This window comes from Amblyomma americanum, unplaced genomic scaffold (genome assembly GCF_052857255.1).
Source record: "Amblyomma americanum isolate KBUSLIRL-KWMA unplaced genomic scaffold, ASM5285725v1 scaffold_384, whole genome shotgun sequence".
NCBI lineage: Eukaryota > Metazoa > Arthropoda > Arachnida > Ixodida > Ixodidae > Amblyomma > Amblyomma americanum.
In genome coordinates this window covers 1,142-11,189 of record NW_027526855.1, presented here as the reverse complement: position 1 = coordinate 11,189, position 10,048 = coordinate 1,142, and the positions used below count along the sequence as shown (strand labels likewise).

General features: G+C 53.1%; 1 pseudogene; it reads right to left on the bottom strand.

Moving 5' to 3' along the window:
• Positions 1 to 283: 283 nt before the first annotated feature.
• LOC144112524 (U2 spliceosomal RNA) lies at positions 284 to 419 on the bottom strand (annotated as a pseudogene).
• Between the last annotated feature and the right edge of the window lie 9,629 nt (positions 420 to 10,048).

The following is a 10,048-nucleotide window of genomic DNA, read 5'->3' as shown; positions in this document are numbered from 1 at the left end:
TTTTCGCCGGAGAATTTCCCTCCTTGCAAGTTTTGTTGGAAATGAGAAGGCCCGAAGCACGGCCGAATGTCTGCCAGTGTCTTATAAAATGTGAACCTATGGAGCGGACTCACAGGGTGGGAAATTCGCTTGCTTGCTTGCTGTTGTTGTCAGGAAGAATGAAAAAGTAAAGTGCACGGGCCTGCCCACTGGCTCAAGCTGAGCCACAATCGCTGCCGCGTGCTGAAAGTAGGAGAGTTAAAAGATAGGAGAGAAAATATTGAAGGAAAAGACGCGCGCTATTATGTCCCAGATCGATCCCGGTGGCAGTGCAATACCGGGCCAACCTATAACGGAGGTGAAGCAAGCTTCAAGCACTCCGCCACATTTACAAAAATAAGTTTCATATCTTGGGTCCAAATGGGACTCGCATCAGATATCCGTCGGGCCGGCACAAGCGGCTGGTCTGCCCCGAAAAATGGGAAACTCGCTGCATATAGCACCCCCTTGACAGGTTGGACCCTTTGAAGGCGGCTCTTCACTTTGGCTGAAACTGGAACTCTCTCCGTGTGCGCCATCGGGAGTCCGGCCTCTCTTCGTGCGACCTGCACTCGGCTGGCTCTGCGCGTAGGGTGGTCAGTCGCCGAGGGGAATCGGCGAGCGTCGACAGCGTAGCGGTGCGGGTTCCCGTCTTTATCTCGCCGTTATCGAGGGAGGCACCGTGCCACGCCGATTGCACGTGCTGTCCCCTCTGTTGTAGATTCGCGCGCGGCCTCGTGACGGCCCTTCTGTTGTTGTTTTTTTCTTTTACAGTATAGTTGATCTTGCGTAGAGAGATGACTGCTTCAGCATAACGGCATCGCGCCGTCGTGTGTGGTTACCGGAAATCCCTGCCTTCGCTCGCTGTCCAAGTCGGCCAGCGGGTACAGGCTTCCCTGTGAGCGGGCACTCTTTTTATGGTAGTAAAAAGACGGGGGTGGCTCACCTGTCGCTATTTTTCGTTCTTGTAATGAAGGGCGGGGGGGGGGGGGGGGGGGGTGATAAATGCTCGATTTTTTTTTTCTAGTGACTGCACTGAGCTTATAGGGACGCGGAATAAATTCTAGTTTGCCTGTATCGATAGTGTTACGGCGCTGCAGTGACAACGAGGGTGCTTTCTTTGAAAATGGAGCCTTTACAAGCTGTAGGGAATTTCAATACAGGTGGCGCCGCCACCGGCCGATTTCGGAAGTAAACTGCGATGGCGTCAGTACTTTCTTCTTTAAGGGCGGATCTCTGAGGCGCCACATCGCCATTCGCTTCCAAGCGGCGATCACGGGAGTGGCATATTTTTTTGGTGTGGACTTCAGGAACGGACGTTTTTACAGCGCCAAGCACAAAACACGACACAGTGGCATGCCTAAAACGAGCGATACAGCCAACGACGTCGCCTCAGTACAGGCCGACAGGCGTCACGAATTTTAATCGAGAGGCGGCGAAGGTTGTGCCATTTTTAAATCCATTTTTTTCTCAGCAGTGAAAGCGCCTGTTGCTGCCGAACAAGCGTCGGCAAGCATAGCCAAAATGGAATTTTTACCACAAACAAAAATTGAATGCAATGGTCTTCGGTGCCGCACTTGCTTATACCGGCGTGGGGTCTCGGTGGCACCGGTTCCTCCATTCAGTTTGAGGCGTAATGTAAAAATGGCCGCGTATACTGACTTTTTCGTTTGCACATTGCAGACAGCTCCAGGTAATGTCCGATGGGAACAGATACGTACACATATTAGTGAAGCAGCAGGTAGTGCTAGTTGGTGTTGGTTCTTTCCGTCGCGTGTACAATAGAGCAGGTGGTCGTTACGCAGCTGAGCACGCATTTCGCGTATGCGGGTTACGCAATGCGGGCTCTCGGCTGACCCACTCGTGGTGCACGTATGCAGATCTGCGCCTCGCGGTGACCGCTCGAGCGTCGTTCGCTGTGGCGCCGCTTGTGCTGCACGTCGTACACTGCACTCGATTATCGACACCCGATGAGTGGCGAGACGGCGAAAGAGCGCATTGTTCGTCCGCGCCGGTTGGCGTCACTCTGTGCGTTAACGCGCGTCGCTGCGTTGCGCGCGCCTCTCAGCGTTTATCGCGTGAGCAGATTTCTTTTTGGTTTTTGTCCCGTTGCCGTGCTCTAGAGGTTTGTCGCCTCTCTTTCCACCCCCCGCGACGAGCTCCCTTTCCTTCTCCCAGCTGTCTCAATATGGCCAGCTGTCCGACGGGCATTTGGGCTCTGTATAATGGCGGGCATTTAATGCAAGGACGCATTGTCCGTTTCCATTTTTACTTTCTCGCGTCCGCTCATTTTTCTTCGTCCTACCGCGCCAGCCTCCTTCTGGATAGCAATAGATAGAGAGAAGCATGTTTTTGTAACGTGTGCTGAACGCAGCATACAGAACGTGGATATAATATAAAGGAGCTCGGGAGATATCGTTAGTTTATGTGAAGGCCTCCGGAAGCCAAGTCGCCTTGAAGCTGCCCCCTTTCCTCTGGCTCTCTTAAGGACACCACTGCAGTGGCTAGATGGTTTCTCCCCCGAGCTGGAGTACCCGGGTTCGAACCGGGCCGCTGCGGCCGAGTTTCGGCGCGGGTGCAATGCAAAAGGCGCCCGTTTGCTTTGCGATGTCAGTGATGTCAGTGCACATTTAAGATGCCCTGGTGACCAGGTCTAAATTATACCATAGACCTCCACTGCGGCACCTCTTTCTCTCTTCTCTCAGTCCCACCTTACTCGCTTCTCTTGTGACACGGTTGAGAGGTCCACCGACAAGTGAGACAGTTACTGCGCCTTTCATGTCGTAAAAAAAAAAACAATAAAACGACCAGTAAAAAAGAGAACGCCTCAACCGAGTTGTAAGGGAAGAAAGGAAGGATGGAGCGAAACAAGAACGAAAGACGCTTCTTAGGGGGTCTCCGGATAAATTTTGGATCACCTGGCTATTTTCTATAAAAACGGCCGTGGCTTAGCTTGATTAAGCCTGGTGATTGCGAAGCAATAGTGTGTTATTCTCGGCGTTTAGTCGCGTTCCAGCGTTCTGAACTAGTAGAAGGAGACTCACTGTTGGGCAAACTCATAATTTCTTCCTTTACTTCTGCTGTTTCCACAGAGGAGGTTGCACGTTGTCGCCGAGCTGCATACTGGGCACGCCGCTTAGGAAGTCGTTCTTCTTCCGTCTCCGTAGCTCGCTGATGCTTCCTCTTTGCATTCTGCCGAGCTGCCTTGTTCGTAGGCACCATCGTAACATCTGGCTGTATGACTGCCTTGGCGAGAGGAGCGGAGCTGTTTTACACAGCTGGCGTGACGTCACACCGACCGTAGCGCCCCTGGTGAGAGGAGCGGGAGTTAGGCCGCCGTTGGTGGCTACCGCCTCGCCTCGCGACGGCGTGAGATGGGGCCCCGTTTTTACACAGCTGGTGTGACGTCACTCTAGGTCACGTGGTGTGACGTCACGCAGCGAGGTCACGCTAAAGGTCAATGGTGCCTACCACCGCCTCGCCACGGAACGGGCTGAAGTGCGACCTAAAGTAGTATTGCTTCGCAATAAAAACGCGCGCCTCCATCGTAGGGGGAGGTGGCTTCCTGGCCTTATGGCGTTTGGGATCTAGGGGCTCTCACACATGTTGCGAGGGCTCCTTGCCACCGGGGGTATCTGCCGCTAAACCGTCGTCTGTTGCGACCGCGTATCCTTTCTTTCAATCTTTACTCTCACATCTCTCCTACTTTCAGCACGTGGCAGCGACTGTGGCTCAGCTTGAGCCAGTGGGCAGGCCCGTGCACTTCCCTTCTCATTATTCCTGCAGTCGCAACAACAAGCGGGGCCTTCGAAGCCCGGATTTCATACCGCGTCCTCCTGGTCAGCAGCTTCGTGGTAAGCCAACGCGACGGGCTGGATGCGAATAGTGGTGGCGGTGGTGGTTTATTACATAAATAATAATAAAGAAGCCGGCGCAAGCAGCAGTTCCCAGATTTGTTCGGGCGCCGTGCGCAGGGAGGGAAAGCGGGGCGAAACAGTGAAGAAACATAGGCAAGAAGCGGGGAAGGCAAGAGGACTGCGGCGCGGGCTTTCCCCGCCCGCAACAGGCGCGCGTGGGCGTCCGGCTTCTGCCAGTCGCGCTAAATAAATGTGTGCAGCGTCCGCTCTTTGGAAGGAGTACGGGAGATCTGGAGAGGACGTTGTAAGGTCACGAATGGGAGCACTGCACGTCGCTCGATGGCATGCTGTGGCTCGCGCGTCATCACGCGGTCAGCCGAGTCTCTTGACAGCTGCTGACGCACTTGTCGACCGCGGAAATTAATTTCAGCATGCCGTAGCAGAGTTGCTGTTGGCGCGCACGCTTAACCCGAACGCTCGAGCCCGTGTCTTCCGCTGACAGCCGCTCGGCGTCGTCCGCTGGGTGTGAAACAATACAAGGGTGGAAGCAGGGCACGGGCTCTCTTCAACCGCCGCTAACACACCGCGCAGCATGGTCTCGGACTCAGCGCCCAGCGCTCAGGGGCTGTAATATCAGCGCAGGACGCGCAATCAAGTGTCCGTGTTAAGTGTGCGTCATGACGGCGGTAACTATCCACCAAGAAAATTGTAATTTTTTTGTCCTTGTTTCTATTCTTCTGCGTGTGCGTTCAGTCTTTCTCTGCGCCGCCTCTTTGTTCCTCTTTCCGTCCTGTGTGTGTTCCGACTGGTTGAGCTTTGGTTTCTTTCGTGAAATTTGAGCATATTTAATGGGGGCGCGGAATGACGTTGGTGCTACGCCTCTGACGCAACTAATGTGCTTCATTAACAATGGGCACTCATTTTTAATGTTTTATTTCCCGTTTGTTATGTTGCTCCGTCGTCAGTGCCGTCCGTCACGGCCTACGTCATGGGGAGGCCGCGACCATTGACGAAGCACTAAAAGCAAGGAAAATGGTAAGTTATAGAATACGCGTCTCCTACATCACTCCAGTTTATGTTTTCATTTTTTAAATAATAATAATAATTGGTTTTGGGGTAAAGGAAATGGCGCAGTATCTGTTTCATATATCGTTGGACACCTGAACCTCACCGTAAGGGAAGGGATAAAGGAGGGACTGAAAGAATAAAGGAAGAAAGAGGTGCCGTAGTGAAGTGCTCCGGAATAATATCGACCACCTGGGGATCTTTAACGTGCACTGACATCGCACAGCACACGGGCGCCTTAGCGTTTTGCCTCCATAAAAACGCATTCCCCAATTTCACACTTATTCCGGAGCCCTCCACTACGGCACCTCATTCTCCCTCTCTTCTTTCACTCTCTCCTTTATCCCTTCCCTTACGGTGCGGTTCAGGTGTCCAACGATATATGAGACATATACTGCGCCATTTCCTTTCCCCCAAAACCAATTATTATTATTATTATTTCACACTCGCGCCGTCTATAGTTGTTGCAGGATTGCTTGGGCGCTTCTTATTTGACATGGACGCAACTCATAGGGGCATTTTTTGTGCCTTCATGATTTTGTGTCAAACGCGCCAGTAAACGCATTTGGAGTGACGTGACGGTGCTGCTCTTACTGCGTTGACGGCTCTGTCTGGAGTGTTTATTGGTTGTTCTTGTTTAACTGCTAGCGCCAGTGTTCGATTCAGGGGTCCGTCTCGTGTGTGCGGGTACGTTCTACTTGTGATTTTTTTCTTTCTCGTTAGGGAATCCTTCTGCCCTCAGCGGGTGAGAGCAATTTTCCAATATTTAAAACTTGGAGGTCAGCTACCCCCCTCCTGTTCACATACAGGAGAAGGACGGGTGTACGAGTTTGTAGGTCTCCGGTGTGCTGTGTTGAGACGAACCGTTAGCGTCCTGCAGTTGTTCGTGACGTGCCTTGCATGGAACTAACTGCACGCAGCTGTGCTCGCATCGCGTGTGTGGTACGGAGAAGAGCCGACGCCCATTGCAGCAGCCCTCCCCCTGCGGCAAAGTTATTCTCTGACCAAGAGAGAGAGAGAGAGTGCGAGTGGTGTTGAAACTTTCTCGCCGAGCACGTGGCGAGGAGATGGCGAAAATCTCTCTGCCGCTACCCTTTCCTTTCCTCTACACTCACGGCCTTCGAGGGGCCTTCGTTGCCTTCGCGGCCTCCGCTCGCGCGCCCTCTTGCGTAAGCCGGGAACTGGGGGAGTGGGACTGCCCAGGGCTGCCCTCAGTCCGGTGCCCGGGATGCGTTCGTGGTTTGCGTGGGAGCGCTCCGTTGCGGAGAGGCAGGGGGAGCGGAGGGTGGTAAATAGAGAAGGGGAAAGCTATCGCCGAAGGCGCTCACGGCGCTGGCCCCCGCAGTCGTGGTCCCGAAGCCCCATGTCTCGGAGCGCCTTTCTTATACAGTTCAGATTCGCAGTCGCTCTCCGCTGTGGTGATCTGCTCGGTGTCGCCGTTTTGTGGTGGCTCGCGAATCGTCTCTCCGCGGCGGCGCGGCCCTGGAATGTCTCTTCTGTTCCCGCTGTGTTCGGAAAGGGGCTCCAGAGCCTTGGCCCCCACTGGCGCCCTGCGCAAGCGGCTAGCTGCTGCAGGGTGGAGTCGATTCTCGCGCGAGTGTGACTTGGCACTGTACCAGCTCCTCTCCCGCTCGGCTGTGTGCCTGTGCGCAGATGGCAGCGCTTCACGCGGTGTCGGCAGTCGGGGGGACGCCTTTCGAACCCTGCGACTTAACGGTTCGCGTGTCTAGTTCGAAACGTCACACGACCCGCAACTGGGCTTGCCCAGTGGCTGTGGCATTTTGATCGGCTCTTGGAAAGCCTTCAGGTCTTCAGGTCGCGAGATCGCACCCCCGCCCCCGCACCCCCCCCCCCCCCGCCCTCAATATTTCTGCGGAGGAGAGCGTGGTTAATTATAATTGGTTTTTGTGTGGAAAGGAAATGGCGCAGTATCTCTCTCATATATCGGCGGACACCTGAACCGCGCCGTAAGGGAAGGGACAAAGGAGGGAGTGAAAGAAGAAAGGAAGAAAGACGTGTGGATGAAGGCCGTATTCTGTGCGATACGCGAAAAAAAAAAAAAAACCCAGGTGGTAGAAATTGATTCAGGGCTCCTCCTGTGCGCCCCGCCGCGGTGGCTCAGTGGTTAGGGCGCTCGACTACTGACCCGGAGTTCCCGCGGGTTCGAACCCGACCGCGGCGGCTGCGTTTTTATGGAGGAAAAACGCTAAGGCGCCCGTGTGCTGTGCGATGTCAGTGCACGTTAAAGATCCCCAGGTGGTCGAAATTATTCCGGAGCCCTCCACTACGGCACCTCTTTCTTCCTTTCTTCTTTCACTCCCTCCCTTATCCCTTCCCTTACGGCGCGGTTCAGGTGTCCAACGATATATGAGACAGATACTGCGCCATTTCCTTTCCACCAAAAAACCAATTATTATTATTATTATTATCCTCCTGTGCGGCATCTCTCGCAGGCCCGAGCGCAGCTTTTAAACCGCCCAGTTTGAAACGCGAGGGAGAGAGAGAGAGGAGAGACAGAAAAAGCGAGAATGGAACGAGAAGCAACAAAAAAGTGCGTGTCTCGCCGTTTTGTTCGATGTGCAAGTACTCACAAAAAGTTAACCCGTTGTTTACGAATTCGAACGCGAAAAAGAAAGAAAGAATTCGCACGTGTGCCCTTGAAAACTGTGCAACAGGGAGGCGTGCGCGCAGCGCTGGGTGGGAAGCTGCTTATGGGCCTGCTTAGTAATCTGTCGGGCTACGCATCAGTGGGACTTTGTGTTTTGCACCGAGTACTCACCGAGTAACTCCGGCGCCATTAGTTTCGGTAAGCCTTGTTCTTCTTCCCTGGTTACCCGTGTCAGTCTCATCCAGTGTATACCGTGTATATAGCTTTTGACACCTGAGATCGCAGGTTTGATCCTGGCTGGCGGCGAAATGGAAACAAGCCCGCGTACTGAAACGGCGCTCACCGAAGCTAACCTTCCACGCACAGCCTAGGCTATTGCTTTCGCGTGAAAAAAAAAGAGTAATTATTAACGCTACCTGGTTGACCTCTTCCAGCCGAAGTCGCATGCAATGGGCGTCTCTTTTTCAGTCGGCCAATCATAGCGCTCGAGCTTTGCCCATTCTCCAGCGAAGTAATTGCTATGAGGAATATTCTCGCATTAGCGGGTTTCTCCATATTGACGCTGTGATCTTTATTCCGTTGCTTATGCTGTCTTTTTAGGGCAGTAGCACCACTGTAGCCGCACTTTACGGGTTTCGGGAATACGTAAATACGTCCCTGTAGCCTAGCTTTGATACAGGACGATTTGCAACTCATGTCATATCAATGGCCATACTAGTATCATGACAGTGGCATTGATAAAGACCTTTGTTTTAAGTCCTTTATGATGAATGCCTTTAGGTCAACTGACTTAGGGTGAAGGTTCTACGGCCTTGAAGGGCCTCAACGGCCTTTATCGTAAAACCGTTAAGGGAAATACGCTTGGGTGAGGGTCCGGGGTAAAGGCTTTTAGGTCAAAGACCTTTATGTTAACGGCTTTCAACCTAAGGCCTTTATTATTGACATGGTCCATGGCCTGACCTTTGACCTTGCCACTATTCAAAGGTAAGTCAAGTGCTACTGCACGATATTCCTCGCTTAGCCATGCTGAACCGTCTGGTAATTTTTTAATGCGAAAGCACTACTTCACCAGCAAAGCTTTCAACCCGGGATATGTGTGAAGCATGAACCTTTGACCTTGAACTTTGACCTTGATCTTGAATGCGGTTGCCTTTGAGGCGGTGTTGCCTGAACTGCTTTCGCACGTCCGACTCGGCTTAACTGCGTTAAAACCAGGTCATTCTTTAAGGTTCAACTGGGAACTCTATTTCGCCCCCAGTAAAGGCGTCGGTCACTGATCTCTATCTAGTCAACCCTCTCCCGACTGCTCCATCCGCTGGCGCTCTGTCCGGGTTAAATTCCCCGACTCCTCGACCGACTCTCCGACGCCGCCGAGTGCGTTTGGGTTCCCTCCAACACTGTGGTCACTTAAAACGGTGACTTCAAGGGACCACCGCTTTTCTATTGTCCGGATTGCATGCGGCCCTAGTCCGTTGCCTTCTCTTGCGATGTCGTGGAGATGGACCCTGCCAGTGCTCACGTAGACATGCAGGGCAAGCTAACTTGGAGAATAACGGAAATGTGTTACGATATGCATGAGATATGCCCTGTGGCCCAGGGTGCACCTCCTCCGCAGCTGTCCTCGTCCACCTCCTCTTCCGAGATCGAGAGGCAAGCGCTGTGCAGCTGTTTGCCTCCGCACACCGTTACCCTTTATTGTTCCCGTCGTAGTTATAGAGGTTTCTTTTTCGTATAGGTGCGGGTTTTAGTTTTCGTTCCTGTACAGAGCAGTTGTTTCCGGCGCAATGTCGTAGTTTTTCCTTTTCCTAGCCTTAAGCTGTGCTATTCGCAGCTGTGTCATCGTCCCTTCTTCCGTTGTGCTTTCGTTGTCTTAGTTTCCGTCGTCTTTTGTTGTTGCTGCTGTTCAAAATAGCCAGTGCGCACGGCATCGCCGCCACGAAAGGTTACAAAGCGAAAGAGTTCTCTTGCGAAAAAGAAAAACAATGAGTGTGTAATGCATAGGGTGCAGGGTAGGGTGCCTCGGTAGTGCAGGGTGTATGAGGGCGACATTTCTGGGGTCCTTACGAAATCGCCGTCGAAACGACGCTTGCATTTTGTCGGGCTTGCGTCGGAGCTCTTGTTATCCCATTCACGACGTCCACGACAAGACCCTGTACCGCTTTCGTTCCGGTAAATATACGACTGCCGCGCCTGCCTGCCTGCGTGTGCGTGCGGACAGCTTCTCCCACAGACATAGGCGTTTCTATGACTCACATGACGGGTTCGCCGCAGCGACATTGACAGAGCGGTCACGTCCCGGCTAGAGACTGCAGCTGCCGCCCGGTCGAACGCCCGAAGTGCCCGTCTCACCGGAAGATGATCGGGAGAGGGAAGTCGTTTTATATAGGCGCGAGAGTGTTGTTATGAGTGAACAACCGCCCTCTGTGCCAATGTGAATGGAGGGGGAACGTATTCGGTGAAAAAAAAAAAGGGGGGGGGGGGGGGTTTAGTCGCGTGGTAG